The 20,350-nt window shown below is 42.1% G+C and overlaps 1 long non-coding RNA gene across 1 annotated transcript; it reads right to left on the bottom strand.

Annotated features, from left to right (window-relative positions):
* Positions 1-9,107: 9,107 nt before the first annotated feature.
* On the bottom strand, positions 9,108-19,563 carry LOC106007058. The gene is made up of 3 exons (XR_001181564.1): positions 19,104-19,563; positions 13,830-13,957; positions 9,108-11,549 (listed from the first exon to the last, which is right to left on the bottom strand). It is a non-coding gene; the product is annotated as an uncharacterized LOC106007058 (long non-coding RNA).
* Positions 19,564-20,350: the final 787 nt, after the last annotated feature.

Genomic DNA, 20,350 nt, shown 5'->3' with positions numbered 1-20,350 from the left:
TCAAGTTCTGGGAGTACAATGAACATGGCTGAGGGCCTCCTGTGTGCCATGTACTGTGATGGGAGGAGATGCCTCCTGTCCCCATAAGGGTTATGGTCCCCACTATCCCTTTGACGGAGTAAAGCTCCTGAATCTTCTCTTTACGTATATGTCTACTTTCTCACTGAATTGTGAAATCTGTGAGGACATTGTCTTGCTTATGTTTTATCCTTACTGCCTAGTTTGGTGTCTTTGCGACAAATGATGGATGGATGGACGGATGGATGGACGGATGGATGGACGGATGGTATAGCTGTAAATTATAGCAGCGCTCTTGCCACATTTCCCCAATTACAGGTCATCTTTTCAGCGCTCTTGCCAGGTTTCCCCAATTAGAGGTCATCTTCCCTTTTCCATTCTCAGTATGAACTAAGTCATCTTATTTTCCTTTTCTTTGGCTCTCAGTCTTCCCTTATTCCATTATATCCTCAGGACATACTTAGCACATGACCTTGTCTTGAATTTTGAAAATATAACGGTGAAGTTGGCAACTCCCTCACTTACACACAGCAAACCTCCAACCTGTGCCTGATGCTCCTTGGACTCAAGGCCTTGATTTCTGGGTGTGCTCTGAAGCCCCTGGTCCACTTCTTGGAATCACCTGGGAAGCATGCACAGCAACTGATGTCTGGGTCCTAACTCAGGAAATCTGATGCCATTTGTCTTGGGTGCAGGCTAGGCAGTAAGATTTTAAAATTATCCCCAGGAAATCCTAGATGACAGCCCAGATTAAGACCTGCTCTCTGTGTGTGCTTCCCCTTTCAGCCTTCTCAGGCTTCAGCCAGCAACCTCACCTTCATTTGCATTTCCAATTGTTTCTATTCTCTCAGGTAATTTTCCAAGCACAATGCCCTGATGCCCTAAACTCTCCTATTTAAAATAAGGACCCCCCCCCCAAAAAAAATCTTCCCAGAGCCCCAAATTCCTGGCAACTCTCTGCTCTCTTTATTTACTTTCCAAACCAAACATACTTTAAGGATAAATTTTCCACACAGGCTGTTCCTGCCTCATCGACCATTCACTCTTAAATCTCCTCCACACTGGGTTCTGCTCCAGAGCTGAGGACCATGTAATTCAAAAACTCTCACCTCTGTTGGTCTCCAAGACCCCATGCTCTCTTGCTTCTTTCTCAAGCTATCCTCTTTCCCGACCCCTCACTGTTGAGACTGCTTCAGGATGTGGCACTCAGCTGTCCTTCCTTTTACTCTGCTTCTTATGCTTTCCAGTCTGTGGGCTCCGGGGTTTATACCCCTGCTCAGACCGTTCCATCAGTTCCATACTTGCATTCCAAATCTTGATTTGACCTGCCTCTCCCCTAGGTGTGTGATAGGCATCCCAGATTTCATGTTCCAAACCTAATCCTGATGCCCTCCTGCCCCACATCTCCTCTTATAGTGATTCCCATTTCGTCAGTGTCCTGTGACGTTTGTAACAACTGACTGCAGTCAGATTGGCTTAAAGTAGTATCCATTTATAGTCTTAGAGTCCCGGAGGCCAGAAATCTAAAATCAGTTTCACTGAGCTGAAATCAAGGTGAATCTGTTTCTCGATCCTTCCAGTTTCTGATGGCTTCCAGCATTCCTTGGTGTATTAATTAGGGTTTTTCAGAGAACTGAAATCAATAGTGTGTGTATGTGTGTTATTTTTTGCAAGGAACTGGCATACACAACTATGGAGGGTGAGAAGTTACAAGATCTGCAAACTAGAGACTGAGGAGGACCAGTGGTGGCATGGCAGCTCCAGTGTGAGGGCAGGAAAAGACAAATGTCTTAGTTCAATCAGTCAGGCTGGAGGAATTCCCTCTAACTAAGCATTTTTGTTCTCTTCAGGTCTTCAGTTGATTGGCTGAGGCTTACCCACATTAGGGAAGCAGTCTGTTTTACTCAGCCTTGCAATTCAAATGTTAATCTTATCCAGAAACACTCTCACAGACACAACCACAATGGTGTGTGACCAAATGTGTGGACATCCTGTGGCCCAGTTAAGTGGACACATAGAATTAATCATCATAGTAGACTTGTGATCCCATCACTCCCATCTTCAATGCCAGCATCTTCAAATTTCTCTTGGTTCCATCTTCATATCGCCTTGTGTGTGTGTGTGTGTGTGTGTGTGTGCGCGTGCATATCTTCTGATCTCCCTTTTATAAGAATACATGTGTTATAAGGATACATGTGATTACATGTGAGTGCACGTAGGGCCCAGCCAGATAATCCAGAATAGTTTCCTGTTCCTAAGATCCTTAAATTAATCATACCTGCAAATGTCTTTTTTTTCCAGATAAGATAGCATTTACAAATTTCAGAGATTAGAACATGTATATCTTTGGTGGACCATTATTTAGCTGACTCCACTACTCTAGCAAAGGGCACTTTCATCCACTCAGTTACTTAAACCAGAGCTTTGGGACTTACCTTTGTTATATATTCTCCCCAACCCCACCTAATACATTTATATCTCCCGTTACATTTTCTTTACTAAATAATCTTTAATCTGCTTAGCTTTTTCCACCTCCTCTACCACCAACCCAGTACAAAACATAAAGATTTTCCTGGACTATTTTAATGGTACACTACGTTGGTAGTAATGATCTCATTTGTGCAGTTATGTGTTGAGTATCTGTCTCTAGGCACTAATTTGTAAGTTCCATGAAGGCAAGAAGTTGTACATGTTTTGTTCACCATTGTATTTTAGACTCTCTAGCATAGTGCTTGGTATAGATTAGGTGCGCAATAAATACTAATCACATGCGTGAATGGATGGATGCCACATTTCTTTTTATAGAGGAGCTCCTGGTCTGGCAAAGGAGCCATTCAGTGGCTTTTGACCTAAATGACTGTATTTGTTTATTTAGAAGATTTGTGTTGAGAATCATCTATATCTTGACCATCTAGTAGGCTCAAAGAATTCATGAGTTAACAAATTATGTAAAACTACCTGTGTTCACGGAACTTTGCATTTTTGTGTGGGGAAAGACAGACAGGTAGTGTAATAAATATGTACTGTGTAATAAATATGTTCAATATATGAAAATGTGCTTATTATAACATTAGAAAGTGATAAATTATATGAAAAGAAATAGAACACTTTAAGAGGAATTTGTATGCACAAAAGAAATAGAACCGTTTAAGGGGTAGAGCTTTATGAGAAGTCGATATTTGGAAAAAAAAAAAAAAGCCTGAAGGAGCTGAAGGGATGAATCATGAGTATATCTGGGGAGGACATTTCCAGGCAGAGGGAACTGCATTTGAGCAGGTCCCTGAGGCAGGAGCGGTCCTGCTCAGTTCCAGGTGGATGAGGAGGCCAGTGTGGCTGCACTGAGTGAGGCTGTAAGGAGGTGGAGGTGATGGCCTCGTGGCCATGGGTCCACTCCCTAGAGGTCCTTGTAAAGCAGTGGAAGGACTTTGGTTTTCCTCTAAGTGAGAAGGGAAGCTATCACAGGATTTTCAGCAGAGAAGTTGACTTGCATTTTATTTATTTGTTTATTTATGCTGCTCAAATAAATATTTATTTTTCTTCCTACAAGTTTTTATTTATTTATTTATTTGCTGAAATTCGATTAGCCAACGTGTAGTACATCATTTACATACTTCTGGTGTAGTGTTCAATGATTTGTTAGTTGTGAATACCATCTAATGCCTATCACATCATGCAACCCCCCCCCCCTTAATTCCAAGTTTTTATTTAAATTCCAGTTAGTCAGCATACAGTGTAGTATTAGTTTCAGTTGGAGAATTTAGTAATTTATCACTTACCAAATTATCGCTCTGGCTGCTGTGTGGACTATATAGGTGAGCAAGGATAGAAACAAAAACCGTAGGGAAGTTATTTCAGTAATCAAGGTGAGCAATAATAATGACTTGGACCAGGGTGATAGATAGCACAGACGTGGTGGGAAATGGGCAGAAATGGATATATTGAGAAAATAAGGCTGATAGAATTTCCTAATAGACTGGATGTTGGCGGGAGTGTTGGGAATGGAGCAGATGTGTGTCAAGAATGACACGAAGGTTTTTGGTCCGAGCAACTGGAAGCCAGACTAAATTCAGACTTTTGTCTGGGACTCCTACTCCAAACATCTTAATTCCCTAAAGTCACTGGAACAGCTCAACAGCCCTGAACTTTCCAGACAGCTGCGCGGAGTTGTCATCCATCCTTCCCTGGAGAGTGTCTGATCCCTTCCCTAAACTTACATCCCACTCCTCTTTCTCTCACATCTGTGCACAGAGGACAAGGTCAGTTTGCCTTCAGCACAATGCTCAGCCTACATTCCAGCCTTGACACACTGTCACAGTGCATTCTGGGCCTTCCTCTTGAGGTTGGTCTGACACTGTCCTGTCCTTTTGACCCTTGGTTTTGTGTTCACTCCTAAGGCTCTAGGAGGCTGACCTGATTATTATTTTGCTCAGAAAAGTTTCTCTTTGTTTTGGTCCAGAACAATTGAGGTCACTCAGTAGCCCCTGAACCTCTATTGACCCAGGTGGCCAGGCCAAGTGCCACTTTAGGTAAACTATGCCCTATTTATTTATTATTTATGTAATTATTTATTATGCCCTATTTATTCAACTTCAATATTTTTAATATTCTCTTTGACAGAGGCTGTGGGTTATTTATATGACAGGCTCAGTGGAAAGTCCATTCCGTTAAGAAGCTGCAGCTGTTAAAAAAGAAGGCTCATTTTCCCTATGTATGTGCACTTATGTGTGTACGTGTATCGGGCGCTCTAAGGCTTTGGGAAACGTTTGGGAGAGTCGGTGGCAAGAACAGGTGTCTAAGACAGACCTTGTTTTGACCCAGTCCCTCACCCCACATAAGCCTCTCAGTAAAGTAACATGAAGGGGTCAAGCCTCTCATGTTTCTTCCCCTGTGAGCCTCAGGATGCCACTGTTTTTCCTTCTCTTTCTGCTTCTCCTCTTTTCGGTTGCTGAGTGGTTCCTGTTAATGTGTGCACATGTGTCCGCGAGCCCACAGGGGTATAGGTACCTGCAAAGAAGTCTGGGCGGGGTGGGGTGGGGGCTTAAACTTAATGGACCCTCAACTAACTGTTAAGGGGCAGTGTTTAAGTTGCCAACTTCCCTTTAATTGCAGTCACAAGCTCTCCCAAATTCCACCCTTGCCCCAAACGCCAAAATTCACAGAGCTCTTGCCAGTCCAGCTCCCATGGCCCCTGCCCCTGCCCCACCCAGTGCCCAGGCTGGCAAGGTGCATTCTGGGTAGGCTGCGGAAAGATCCTGGGCAGTGAAAGGCTCATCAGGTATGCAAATGAGCCCGAAGTGCTGCGGGCCTGAGGTGAGGGAGCTGAAAATGGCGAAAACTGGCGCCTTCGTCAGAGCTTCCCAAGTTCTCTGACCTGAAAACTGCTCGTGAGGACTGACAGGGACTCTGCGGTCATCTCCCAAAGCCAGCGGAACACGTGGCCTTGTCCTCGCTGGAGTCACATCTGATTTCACACCTCCTGTGTGTTCTGCTCTTATTAGGGGACACAGGAAGGGTTGGGACCGGAGCCTGAGGCAAGGTTACTGCAGCTTACCTTCTAGAAACATTCTGGGACCTAGTGCAGAGCTGAGCCAGCTCGGGCAGAACGTTCAGGGAGCTGATGCCACAAAGCTAATCGTATCTGGCCGAATGTATCCTTCTTGCCCTGTCATCAAGGCAAAGTGCAAGAACGTGTTTTGTTTTTACTCCTCCGCCTATTGTTTAGACTTGGGGATTAGAGGGAGGGAGGTGTGATTTTAGTTCGGAAGTGTGAGCTCCGGGGTGGCCTTTTCCCCCAAATGCCACACAAAGGGGAGAGGTAATAGCCAAGTCTGCAGGGAGTCTGCCTCACATCCTCTGCCTCACATGCCCTCTGGATGTGAGGGGGGGAAGAGCACCCCGGAGCTCTTGTCCAGTGAAACCCCCAGCCTTTATTTGTATGCTTCTGGGGTCTAATTGGTAGAAACTCTTGAGTGCTGGGATGGCCTCTGATACACTCCACCTGAATGTTACTTAGCCCTTGCTGTGGGCCAGGAACCGTTCTAAGGGCTTCGCATGTATTAACTTAGATTTACAAGTTCCTGAATGTGCTAAGAACAAAAATCAAGTTGTACAAGAGTGTCCATTGTGTTCTTCTGTTCCTCTAAAAAAGTTATTCTGTATTTTGTGTGTATTTCCAGGAGAGGGAAAACTTCTGGAAGGGTATTTCAAAAAATGATGTAATGGCTGCCCTTTAGGAGACTGAGAAGCTCCTCAGCCAAGGAACTATGGTCTTGTGAAGGAGATGTTTCATTCAGAACTTCATTCAGAACTTTTGTTTGCTTGAATTATTTTTAACCATGTGTGATGTATTCGGGTTTCCATTGAAAACATGCCACAGTTATTTTGAAGGAGAATGGAATGAAGCTTTGTACGCCAGAGAGCATTGTGGATCGGATGCTAGAGCTGAATCTTGGTGGAGGAAAGTGTAATGTGATAGAATGGATAGAGTACCAGGGGTGGAAGCGCAGGGGTATTTTTGAGGAGGGTGGTTTTGACGCAAAGGAGCTTGCTGTCCTGGTGACTAAGCAGTAGCTGTAATATCAGATTGGAAGGAGGATTGGAAATAGCAGTGAAAGTTCATTTGACGTGAATCATTGTCACGCTTAAATGGGCAGTGTTGCACCTGTAACTCCCTTGCAACGAATATATCAGTCTAATTCCAAGATTGTCTCAGCCTGCAAGACAAGTCCACCTCACTTTCTCCTATGATTAGACTCAATTGCAGGTGGTGCGAAGCTATGGTGTGATCGTTATCACCACTACAAACAGACGATTGGCTCAGTCATCTGGTCCTCAAATATATCGAGGGACATTACTGTGCTAGCGTGGTGAGGAGTCCAAGGCCAGTGAGACCCAAGCCTGCCACATCGAGGATCCCACTGTTCATTTGAAAGTTTGGCGATGATGTGCAGAACAGAAAAGAGGCTGCTAGAGCATGGTGCTCCGGAGGAGTAAATGGGAGTGTTAGGGTAATGGGAGACGCAAGCACCATTTGGTGATATTCAGACGGGAGTATTTAGGTACAGAATGGTAGACTGAAGAGGCAAGGGACTGATACAACCAAAATTATGTGTGGGAGCTTAGGAAGAAGCAGTTTGGAAAGGAAAGAGACCTTTCTGCTTTTGAAATAGGAGAAGCAAGAGACAGAAATGGCAAGCACGGGTTGGGGCAATTTGTGATGGTAAGGAGGGAACAGCAGAAGAGTTGGGATTGATGTTTTGTGTGGCTGTACTCATGGGGCTGAATTCAGGGCAGGACCCAACACATGTGGGGAAGATTCTGGGAGCAGGGTCCTAATTCGGCAACCTACAAGTGCCTATTTTTTAAATTTTTAAAAGATTTTTATTTTTTACTTTTGGGGGCACATGGGTGACTCAGTTGGTTAAGCATCTGTCCTTGGCTCAGGTCATGATCTTGGGGTCCTGGGATTGAGCCCCACCTCAGGCTCTCTACTCAGGGGGGAGCCTGCTTCTTCCTCTCCCTCCTTGTGTTCTCAATCTCTCTCTCTCTCTCGCAAATAAATAAATAAAATATTAATTTTTTTTAAAAATTTTGAAGTAATTTTTATTTCCAGCCTGGGACTTGGAACTCACAACCCAAAGATCAAGAGTTGCATCTCTACCAACTGAGCCAGCCAGGTGTCCCTTAGGTAGTCCACCATTGCTATTCTATCAGCTGATCTCCAGGATCGTTCAGGCTGTGGGTGAATCATCCAGATCTCTGAGGTGCATTTAATAGTCATTTCGTAATGGCAAGGAGAGGCTGATTTTCTCTTTTAAAAATTGTAGACCTATGTTAGTATTTAAAAATTAGAGTTTATTGGATACCTTGAATATAGTGTAACATTTGGACTTAGTTGAATTTGCCTTTCACCTCACATAATTTTTTTTTTGTATTGGTGGGTACTCTCCTTCACTAAGTATAGGAAAAATTTTTCCCGACTTCCATGATAACAAAACATTTCTCATTTTCCTATAGTTCTTACTCTCTCTCTTTTTTTTTTCTTTTGAGATTTCCCGCCCCCTCCAGAACCAGACAACTTCATAGAATTCTTAGATGAGTGTCAGATTGAGATAATGTGACTTACTTGTTACTGATAAATAATACTATACCCTGCGTCCTATAGTTTCTGCATTTCATTGGCCCCTCAGTGCCCACCATTGCTATTCTATCAGCTGATCTCCAGGATCGTACAGGCTGTGGGTGAATCATCCAAATCTCTGAGGTGCATTGTATGGAAGAAGAGGTCCTCTGTGGGATGATTTTAAATATACACGTTGGTGGGGGCTAGGAGTGGGCTTACATTTGGCCAGTGTGTGAAGAATTTTATATGGAAAGCTGAGTTCACTGACAGCACGCAGGCTGATTTATTCTCATGTTGGTTTCGTGCACCCATTTAATAAATTGATGCTTGTAGGGGCTTGGATGGCCACTTATTTTTATGGGTTTGGGTAGGGTTTAGGTTGCAATGTGGAGTCCATTTGCTGTTGGCATATAGAGGATGTGAAAGTAGGTCTTAGGCACACAAAAGGCACACAAAAGGACCAGTGAGCTTCAGACAGGGACGTACTTGTTTGTGGCAAAATGACCTAAGAACAGACCAGAGTGATTCTGTCCAGAGGCCAACAGGGTGAGCACCAAAATGGTGGGTTTTGCAGACTCATGCCGAGCCAGTGGAGCCAGAGTCGAGTGCGGACTGATGGTGGTGGCTCAGAGAGGGAGAAGGGGAATTAGAGGAAGCTCTGCTCAATTTTCAGACTTTCAGAAATTTTGTGAAATAATCATTTTGGTGAAATATTTTTAAAGTTATTTAAAAAATACAGCTCTATAAAAATGATAATTTAAAAAATGCTTCTTTGTGGGGTGCCTGGGTGGCTCAGTGGGTTAAGCTGCTGCCTTCGGCTCAGGTCATGATCTCGGGGTTCTGGGATCAAGTCCTACATCGGGCTCTCCGCTCAGCAGGTAGTCTGCTTCCCTCTCTCTCTGCCTGCCTCTCTGCCTGCTTGTGATCTCTCTCTGTCAAATAAATAATAAATAAATCTAAAAAAAAGAAAAAATGCTTCTCTGTGAATTACTTGGAGGGCTATCACTATAAGCTTCATGTAACTGGACATACTTTTTGTTTCTAAATTATCCCTGGTCTGGTATGAACATCCACATTATTTGTTTGTGGCTACTTTCCACAAAATAGGTTTCTCATGTGAGAAAGCATGACATGTCATTTAACTTTCATTTCACTTTTTCTGTCAATCACGACGGGGTAGCATTGTTCACTCATATGTGCTGGGAGCAGTGATCTATGTGGATACTGTTAAGTCTTATTAAAATGATTTGTTTAGCATTCACAGAAGGAAGGATAAAATTAAAATCATGATCTTGGGCATCCCTCAGCCTCCCTGAGTTTTGGTTCCCTTATTTTAAATGGTCACAGGGTGAGAGTGGGTGGGGTGGGCCAGATGGTTTCTAAGACATTTCCCTTTTTAAAAGTCAGAGGACATGACCGTAAGATAGGAGATAAGGTATTCAGGACTGAGTTTGAATGTGCTAAAAGATAAACTGAGGCATATTAAATTGCTAGCTTGAGTAAACAGGGTTTCTAATTGGGCAGAGACTCGCTAGAGTAGTTAGGAGTCAGAGGAAAGACTTTCAAAGGGAAGACTGGGAAGCAAGCGAAGGAATGATTGGATTCGGCTGTAGCGTAAGCGGTTGCCTTGCTTGGGAGGCCTAGTTGGCTGTTTGTTGTGAGTGGTTGTCCTTAGGTTTCAGGTTCTTAACCTTGAGGCATTTACAGGATTAGGTATGGGTTCGCTCACTAGGCGACTGAAGGATTAAAGTCACCTCAGTCTAATGGCTTCCTTGTTTAATTTAACATATGTGACCAGAATCAGAAGGCAGCTGAATGAAGTTCTCGGCTTAGAGTTCATGTTTGTTTGGTTTGTGTTGTGAGAGCTAGGCCATTTGTAGCACTGCCTCCAAAAACTACTGAATTCTAAGAAGATAATTACTGTCCGTTACATGTTCAAAACTCCTTATAGCTAGAATATACACTTGTAGACTGAATACAGTAGAGCTGTTCTGCGAACACAGGGAGGCCTTGTATTATTGGTTCATACGATATATTTATCTTATTTTGCAGGATTTAGGACATGATATTAGTACTTTAAGTGATTCTACACCTGATGGTTTCTACTCTGGTTTTCCTGTGTGTTGTAGGATAATGCTGCTGTCCAGAATCTGGCATCTAGGACCCAAGAACAGGGTGTCTTTCTTGAAGTGATCCCACTCTTCAGTCCCTGCAGAAGTGAAACTTTTGCAGAGAAATTCTTAAGGAATGTTGTGGGTCCCAGTTGTTGCAGTTTTACTTCTTTTCCTGGTCTTCAAGTCAGTCTCTGAGTGCCGTCCTTCTGCTCTTGACCACTGTTGTACCATGGGCCATCATGGAGGAACTCTGGGAGGAGGAGAACTTCGCTGGCTCCACCTGGACACCCCTTTCCAGTGGCCAGAATCCCACCTCTCAAGTCAGCATATTAATCTTCTCCATAGAAAGGGTGTCATCTGCTGCTATTATATCCAGTACATAACGAATTTCTTCATTGGATGTCTGTAATTTTAATTTGGTAGCCCGGCTTTCTTTATCTGTGATTCCTCTGGACACTTCTGCTTTGGAACATGGCTGCACTTACCAAGGGTGATATTACGTAGCTGGTGGACTCTGGTTTCCTGATACTTAGCTACCAAGTCCACCAAAACTTATTCCTTCTGGGTATATCAAAATATTTTTCCATAATATTCCAACATTATCTTTTATTTTTTTTTTCCTTGCTTGATCTTGCTATGACTACAAAAAAAAATTATTTTTTCTTGTCAAGTGTGTGTTTCTAGCTCAGTATCTGCTTCTATTTTGGCTGGACAGTCGGTTGGTTTTAATTTCTTAAGGATCTGTTTCACATTGGTTCCAGGGGATTACAATAGCGAATGATGACTAAGAGGTAATAATAGGGCATTTATTAAACATACCTGTGGACAGGGTATTGTGTCATGCACTTCCACATAGATCATCTCTAATCTTTCTTGCTAGTTAGGTATTGTTCAAAGATGTTTTTGTGAAGATGTAGAAGTTCAGAAAGGGTCACGTGCCTTGCCTAAGGCCCCACAGCTACCAGGGGCTGACCAGGAATTTGGAAGCAGCTGATTGCCCAATTTGTGAGTTTTCCATTGTACCATGCTCTCTTCACTGGGACTCGAGGGTGTGTTTGAGTTGATGGATTTGATTTTTCTTGTTTCCAGCTTTTCCCCGTCTTCCAGTCTCACTCATTTGCTCCTCATGTTCTCATCCATGCACGTAATCCTCATAATTTAAACCTCACTCAAACAAAATTCTTCTTCCAAGCTATAACTCAGCAAACCAAACCCAACTTTGATGAAGCTGTTCCATTGCTGGTGTTCTGGTTATCTCAAGTGTCTGGGAGAGACCTGAGAGCACAATTTCATCCCTAAAAGTACAGTTATCAGTAAATGCTTATTCACTTTAAAAAACGTTATTACCAGTATAGTTAACTTGCTGTGTTATATTAATTTCTGATGTACACCCTAGTGGTTCAGCAGTTGTGTACATCACTCAGTGCTCATCAGGGTAAGTATACTCTTAATTCCCATCACCTGTATCCTCCATCCCCCCACCTGCCTCCCCTCCAGCAACCATTAGTTTGTTTTCTATAGTTAAGAGTCTGGTTTTTAATTTTTCTCTCTTTTTTTCTTTGTGTATTTTGTTCCTCAAATTCCACATTTGAGTGAAATCATACTGTATTTGTCTTTTTCTGACTGACTTATTTTGCTTAGTGTTATACCCTCTAGATCTTTTTGTGTTGTTGCAAATCATAAGAGTTTATTTTTTTTATAGTTGAGTACTGTTCCGTTATGTGTCTATACCACATCTTCTTTAGCCATTCATCTCTCAATGAATTAGTGTTTTTTAAGTCTTTGAATTAATACCTAGTAGTGAAATTACTGGATCATATGATAATTTGATTTTTCATTTTTTTTAAAAGATTTTATTTATTTATTTGACAGACAGAAATCACAAGTAGATGGAGAGGCAGGCAGAGAGAGAGAGGGAAGCAGGCTCCCTGCCGAGCAGAGAGCCCAATGCGGGACTCGATCCCAGGACCCTGAGATCATGACCTGAGCTGAAGGCAGCAGCTTAACCCACTGAGCCACCCAGGCGCCCCTGATTTTTCATTTTTTGAGGAACCTCCACAGTGGTTTTCCACAGTGGCTGCACCAGTTTGCATTCCCTCCAACAGTGTAACAGGGTTCCCCCACCCTTCTCTTCATCTTTACCAACACTTGTTCTTTCTTGTGGTTTTGAAAACACACTTTCAAAACAGTGACTTTTGAAAACAGAAATTATATGGTTTTTAATGATTTCTATCTAATTCCCAGATTATATAAGGCAGTATAAAATAGTGTATGTAACACTGTGCTAGATCTTTTAGGTACATTAATACTTTTTCCTATTAAAAAACTTAATAGATCAAAGGAAAAAACCTATGAGATGAGGATTATTATTCTTTTCCAAGTTCGCATAATGAGAAAGGAGCACATTCAGATTAAAGCCTCCTTTCTCTGGTACCCAAGCTCTTCCTACCACACCTGACTCCCTCTTTACTGAGTTGTTTATGATATTAATTACCATATCACCCTGTTACATCAGTATTTGGAGATTAGCATTAGCATTAGAATTTGCTCTTTATTTCCTGGTAGAAGAGGAATGCAGGAAGATAGACAGTTGGGAAGATTTAGGGGAGATTGGCACAGATTGGAGAGGAGAAATGCTTATGTTAAAAATATATATATATATATATATATATATATTCTTAAACACTTAAGCAAAGATTTTAAATGGTAAATTTGACAGGGAGTTTTTCACTGAATTAAAAAGTCAAATTGTAATTCAATGAACAATATTTGAAGTCAATATAATTGAATTCCAAAATGTTAAATGTTTTGAAAGTGAATTATTTCACGCACTGAATCCAATCCTCCCGCCTCTGTCCCCTTGATGGACAAGTCTTACATGCCATTCTGAGGATGAACTCGTTCATTGCAGAAAAACCCAGTGAGCAAAAGTCCCCTTCTTTGTGTCTACAATACAATAATCCCATATCTTTATTCTGTTTCTTCTGTTGGTGTGTTTTTTTGTCTCCACCTCTGTGTTATAAACTCCTTGGGAGTGAAGACTCCCCTCTTCTTGTTCTCTCCTGTCTTTTCAGGAAACTGATCAGGGGCAAGCCTACTGTATGCTCGCTGATTAGTGGCAATATAATCGGATGTGCTTTGAGGCCATGAAAGGAGACGTTCATGTGTAAACTGGGGAAAGGAGAAGACAACATGGGTGTGTGGTGGCAGAGACTGGTTGTGCAAGAGTGTAACGGGCTCCGTAGCCTCACTGTCTGTTCACAGGCCTTCTTGTTTGTACTTTGGTAACCTCAGTTGTGGAGATCCCAGCACTTAAGGTCCTTACCCCTCCCTCCACCACAAATGGGGACCCAGGTGGGGTCACAAGGCATCAGGGATCTGCCATGTTATCAGGTTGGGGGGGATGTGCAGGCAGATATTTGTTTTTAAATAACCAGACAGGCTGTCTCCTGAGATCTGACCCAAACTGGAACTTGGAGGAGATTCAGCTGGCTTCGGTTTAAACCAGACAAAGTGAAACAATGCTAACGGCCAGGGGAAGGAGGCTCGAGACCTTGCCGGAAATGCTTACTCACCTTCAGCCTGAAGTCCGCAAAGTCTAAGCCCGGGTATGTGAGCAGCTTTCGAGTCCTTGTACACTCCCTCACTGCACAGAACCGGGGGTACCCATTCTTCTATGGAGTAGGGTAATGGTTGCAAATTTCTAAATAATAATATTAAGTGATATTGTAGTTTTGTGCATATATTGTAGATAGAAATGACAGAAGCATATTTACCACATAAAAAATTCTTAGCTTGTGGAAAATTAGTCTCATCTCCTTAGAGAAATCCTAACACTCCTCATTATTATCCATGACCAGAACGTTAGGCACATGCAATTTTGTGGACTCAGGTGGGTGAAGAAGGTAATGACTTTCAGAGGGAAGTAAAATGGAGTGGAGAACTGGTGAGTGGTCCATGTTAATACTTTGGAAGCAGGCGGTCTGCTAAGCCTAGTGACAACCGACCGTGGCCCTTTTGGACCTGGCGCCTCATCCCACGTGTTTTATCCAGTCCTTTCAGGTCAGGGCATAAGAGTTAGCTTGAAGCATAGCTGCCACGCTAATTTCACGGCATCTAGCTTTGTCTGTCTTTCTCTTTCACACACACGCACGCCCACACACACACATACTCACGTTTTTATGAGGGAGAACAAGATGGAATGAATATAATGTGGTTTAACTTTCAGAACTTTAAATGAGAGCCTCTTTGTTAGTGAAAAGCAAACAAAGCAACTGGCCACAGGGTCAGCATGCTCTGGAATGCAGAGTTGTTTGTCGCCAAACAGCCGCCTGATGCTGGGTTTACATAATGTTTCAGTAAACTGAAACAATGAGGACATTTACCATTCACTCTAGGCCTGAGCCATAAAATCAGAATAGGGAAGATCAGGGTCACCAACTCTGATCCTTGAGGCCCTAAACAAACAGCCCTGCCCAGGGCAAAGTAGCTCCTTAGGCTAAGTCGTACACATTTATTAAACACCTAGTGTTTTACTAAAACCTCTCTGGATAGGAAGATGCGAAGGCCCACACCCCTTCACCCACACCCCTATGGAATCTTCATAGGGCTTGGGTTCCAGGCCTGCAGCGAGATCTAGCTGGCAGGCAAACACTACTAATGGGAGGGTGTTAACATTAATGTTAAAGTGATTTTCTTTTTAGGCAAAATGCTCTATATGAGTATAAATAGAAGAGAGTGTTCAAGTTCACCTACGGAGCATAGATATTCCAGAAACCACTAAAAATAACTTAGTGGTGTCAAATGTGAGGTGGGGTGTGGCAGGAGATCAGGATGGGGAGGTGGTAGTCGAATAAGAAGGGTCTTGTGTGTACATCAGTCTAGGTACTAATGTTTAATCCTGGGCAAGGAGGAATGTCAGTTAAGTATTTTGAGCAAAGGTAATGATTCTGCAATGACTGTGTCTTAGAAAGATCACTGCAATGGCTTCGAGGAGGACAAGTGGGAGGATGGGTGACTGGAACCACTGAAGTGGTCCTTTAGGGGTGGGTACAGGCAAGTTTGCTGTGGACGCTTTGACTGGAACAGATTGAGGAGTTGTTAGGCCTAGGAGAATTGTCAGAGACCTGCACTGGAAGCCATGGGATTCATGAGGGGGACAGCGGGACAATAGGAGCGAGATGTAGGGTGAGTCCTACCTTCAAGCAAATGCCAGGGCTCTGGAATTAATGTGCATGGCCCCAGGGCCTCACCTAACTTCTGAGAAGCCATTCTGAATACTGGGCAGTGGGTTTGCCACTGCTCTGGGGCATCGGGGACTAGAGTCAGGCTGGGCCAGCTTTAAGCAGGTACTGCTGCTCTGCCAGTGTCTGGAGCATAGCAGCGGGTCTTAATAAATACTTGTTGATTGACTAGAGCCCAACCCTCATATAGGAGCAGGGATGCAGCAATGAGCATATCACACAAAGACCTTGTCTTGGAGGAGGGTACATTCCAGGTGGTGAGATAAGTGACCAGCAAAAGAAACACAATGCCTAGAAAGTTCAATGGTGAAAGACACTATGAAGAAAAAATAAGGTGGGGAAGGTGGTTTACAGTTGTAATTAAGATGTTCAAGGTAGGTTTTATTGAGCAAAGACCTGCACGAGTTTGGAAGGCACCTCTTGGGATTTGTGGGAGGAACAGTCCCCTTCAGGAGCCAGATGTCAGAGCTGCGCATGTTAATATGTTGGGAGCAGCACGGAGGCCAGTGTGGCTGCAGTGATGTGACTATGGGTGAAGCGTGGTGGGGGAAAGGAGCTGGGACTTTTGTTCTCCATTCGGCGGAGGGTGATGGAAGGTTCTGTTTGCTGTCCTGCTAGACATAGTCTGGACACATGCAAAAGCCACTGTTGTTGAAATAAGAGGTAGGAGGACTGCTCTATATTTAAAGAGCTGAAAGAGCTATAGCAATCAAATGCAGTGCTTTAATTCTCAGGATGAGGATGGAGATTGGAATGTGGGCTAATATTAAATATTATGGTATTCCTCTTGATTTGCTTAGGTGTTATTATTCTATCAATAGGGGAATGCAGAGGAGAATGTCATTGTGAGAAGAGGCATGCTGAAATATTTAGGGGTGAATTATCAGGATATCAGGAACTTTCCAGTTATTCAAAATACACACAAATGCACACCCCCCCCCCACACAGTTGAGTGGATACACACATCCATAAAAAATGCCAAAATAGCAATAGGTGTTGCATCTGGGTGATGGGCATATAGATACTGGTTATACTAGTCTGTCAGCTTTCATTTTAGAGAATTTTCATATTGAAAAGTTGGGAAAAACCCTTTCTGCTATTGTCCATTTTTCTTGGCTCTGCTTTTGTTTGCAGTTACTTACTCCCATGAGATTCTGACCAGCCCGTAGGCAGTTTATTTACTTTGGATCAGAAATGTTTACCTCTGGAGACTTCCAGGAGACACAGAGCATAGGGATTTGGATGGGACGTCTGTGGGTGGTGTTCTAAACCCTTTTTGGCTAGCAATTCTGAAAAGGACAGGACTGGGAGTGGAAAGATGGTGCATGCCTCACAATTTTAAAAGACACTTCTAGGCAAGGGGAGGGCAAAGAAGAAATGGAGCGTTGGAGAGCTACTTCCTCTTTGGAGGGCATGATTTCCCCTGATATCTCAGGTTCTGAATTATTCCACCATTTACTTGCTCTGTGGCTGGACAAAAGTATGTGAAGTGACTTAGAAATTCAGTGGTCACCTAGAAAGTCTGTTTCTGGTCAGGTACTTACCAGCCTCTGTCAGGGGATTGGTGTCTGGTCTATTAAATCCCAGATTTAATCCAGGGGCCAATATATCTGTGAATATTAAAGAAGCTCAACTGCCCTTGCATGGGTCATATGAATTCCATATGGTATTTTCCACGTGAAAGCAAGAAGTAGTGCATCCAGAAAGCTGGGATTAGCACCTTAGATCTCCTGATAAAATTTCAGCATATGGTTAGGAATGTGAACATTTATACACACACCCCCTCTGTCAGCCACATAAGACAAAAATAAAAAATAACTCTGGAAAAATAACTTAGATCTCAGAGAAAAGAAGAACGTAGGTGGTAGTATATAAAGGACTTCCTAAAAATGAAGTTGTTTGCAGCCTTTTATTTGGTTTTAAAAAAAGTCTGTTTGCTGTAGGAATAACAATAAAAGATAAAAATCATTTCAAGCTAAGTAGGGGGAGTAGAAAAATGGTTGCAAATTGTAGTTTTGTCTGTTCTGAGTCCTGTAATAATACTAGCAATATAATGATACTTAACATTCACTGAGTGAATGTTACATTTGTAATATGTTACATTTTACATTTAACTGATTGAATTCTCATGATGACCCTATGAGATAACAACTATTACCTTTATGTTTAGAAAGCTGAGGTCCAGAGAAGTTAAATAACTTGTGTGAGGTCATATGGTTACTTTTACCAGAGAAGGTAAAATGATCTTTGAAGTAAGCTAAATAAAATTCTATCCTGTTTTTCTAGAGTCCCATTTTTATTTTTTCCTCTCTCCTTGTCAGGGCTTGTCTGATCCCTCTGCAGACCGATCAATTGTTGGTCTCACACGTTCCTAGCAAGCCAGGTCTTTAAGTAGCCTCTTGAACGGAGTGGCTTTCAATTTGTGACTCTGGACCTTGGGGTACTGGTGATTTACTGTTACCACTAGCAGTAGTTTGCTGAGTGCCATGTCTTCCACTCTCTGTTTTTTATGTTTTATTTCAATATTAAAAAATACCTTTATTATTCACCTTTATTATTCACTATTAAAAAAAAAAGTGATGTACAGCTGGAGTTAGACCTATATATTTGAAATAAAATTTTCATAAAACAATTTTACCATATGTGATACTCTTTGCGATTTCCCATTTTATTCTGTTTCACTTTAAAAATGCTGATTGTGACATGCTAATGGACTTTATGTCTTGCTTAATGATTTACAACCCACTGTGTAGAAAAATACTTCTTTAGCTCATTTCACCTTTCACAGTAATCCCATCAAGTCAGTATAATTCTAACTCCCATCTTACAGACGAGAGAACTGAGTTCATTTGTTCACAGTTGTAGAAAGAAGTCAAGTACAAGTATCTTGTACTTGGGATAGTATATTTTTTCAAAACAGATGTTGGTTGTGTTAAAACACAGCTCTCTAAATTCTTATGTGCTTAACGCATTGTTTGTGGCCTGAATACACAGTCTTATACATATGGGTATATGGGTGCTGTTCTAGATAGAGTATGTGAAGATGGGGTTGTGATTTATCAAAAGCAAATATTTCTAAGTAACTAATGTTGTGGTAGTTTTTAGTTATTATACCCATTTTCAGTCATTTGTTTAAAAAATCACAACTTCTATCATATGGAGGTCTGAGGGCTTCTTTGAAATTGAAGTTGCTTTTTTTCTAGGAAAAGGATTGAAACAGAGGCCACACCTTCAAAAGTGTGGCTAGCAGACTTAAGTGAGGATTCATGAATTACATCTTCAGTTTTATCAGCCCCCAGCGTAACTTTAGCATATGCCTCAGCTATTACTAGGCAACTATCAAAACAGTATTAGCAGCACGTAAGAGTTTGTCACCAGTAGAAATTACTGATATCACCTCACAGCGTTACAGGTATAACTACACAGAAGTTATGCTAGTTATCAGAGTCACCATTAGATCTTGATATTTAATGGATTGATAGAGAAGCACATATACTAGTGTATCACAAAATTTGTTCTTACTATTTTGGTAATTGCATTTCAATATAATTTTATGCTTTCAACTACATTAGAAAATAGAAATAGGAAAGGGTCTGTAAGTCTTACCAGACTTCTGGCTTGGGCCATGGCTCCAAAATGAATTGAAGGGCTTGACTAAAGGAAAGGTGGAGGCTTCAACATAAGCTGATGGTCTCTGGATGCCTCTTTGGAATTGTCTGATTTCTAGCCACTCAGCATCGACATCACTTATTGTCACAGTTTGGTGGAGGGAGAGATGGGGTACTTGCTCTTTCTAGGCAGTGTGGAAACTGAAGCACAGAAAGTTCTTTGGTCCTCTCAAGTTTTTTTCTCTTGTCTCTGAGTCTGTTCCTTCATGTTCGATTTCCTTTTCATTGTCTTCCTCTTCATTATTGTAACTCTGCCTCTTGTATTTGGCACACAGATTCACAGAAGGAGCATTAGAACTACTCTGCTGTTTTGCTGAATTTAAATTGAGGAAGTCAGGGCACCTGGGTGGCTCAGTGGGTTAAGCCTCTGCCTTCAGCTCGGGTCATGGTCTTAGGGTCCTGGGATTGAGCCCTGCATCCGGCTTTCTGCTCAGCAGGGGAGCCTGCTTCCCCCTTTCTCTCTGCCTGCCTCTCTGCCTATTTGTGATCTCTCTCTCTCTGTCAAATAAATAAAATAAATAAAACCTTTAAAAAAATTGAGGAAGTCAACTTTGTTTATTAGATGCCCATTGTTTATGGTGACTGATTTTCTTGTCAACACCATGGGAAAAACCTATATTTCTGCACTGAGTTCTGTCATTAGTCTTCCTGAATATTCATGTTGTTTTGCCAAAGCTAAGGGCCAGGGAAATGACCAGTAGTTTAAATTATTTCTAGGCCTACATTATAGTGCTGTGAGCATTAAATAATAAATTAACGGACCTACCCTCTCACAAATGTCTCTGCTTTGATGAAGGCTTGCAGCTGTTTTCATTCAGTCTTGTGTTAAGTTTAGCCATAATGTTCTGTATATGTACAGAAAAATAAGTTATTTTGTGTTCTATGAATTGGCATGTTTGATGGAGCTGAATTATTTTAATCTTGGGATCATCAGGATACACAGAGTTTAATTTACTGCTGAAGTTCCTTTGAGATGATACAAACTCCCTTCCGTGATGTTATTGGAGTTACCTTTCTTGTTAAAAACAAACTGAGCAACTCCATTCCTTTTTCACAATCCTAACATGTTCCCACTCTTGCCAGTAGAATGGAGTTCAAGGTGTGTCAGATGGGACCTGGGGTCTCATGGTCTGGGCCCTGCTGCCTCTTTATGGCTGACCATTTCCCCTTGTGTTACCTAGATGT

Source organism: Mustela putorius, unplaced genomic scaffold, assembly GCF_011764305.1.
Source record: "Mustela putorius furo isolate JIRA1106 unplaced genomic scaffold, ASM1176430v1.1 tig00000145_pilon_pilon_pilon, whole genome shotgun sequence".
In the NCBI taxonomy this organism is placed as follows: domain Eukaryota; kingdom Metazoa; phylum Chordata; class Mammalia; order Carnivora; family Mustelidae; genus Mustela; species Mustela putorius.
The sequence above is the reverse complement of the archived record's forward strand: the minus strand, read 5'-3'. Positions and strand labels throughout refer to the sequence as shown.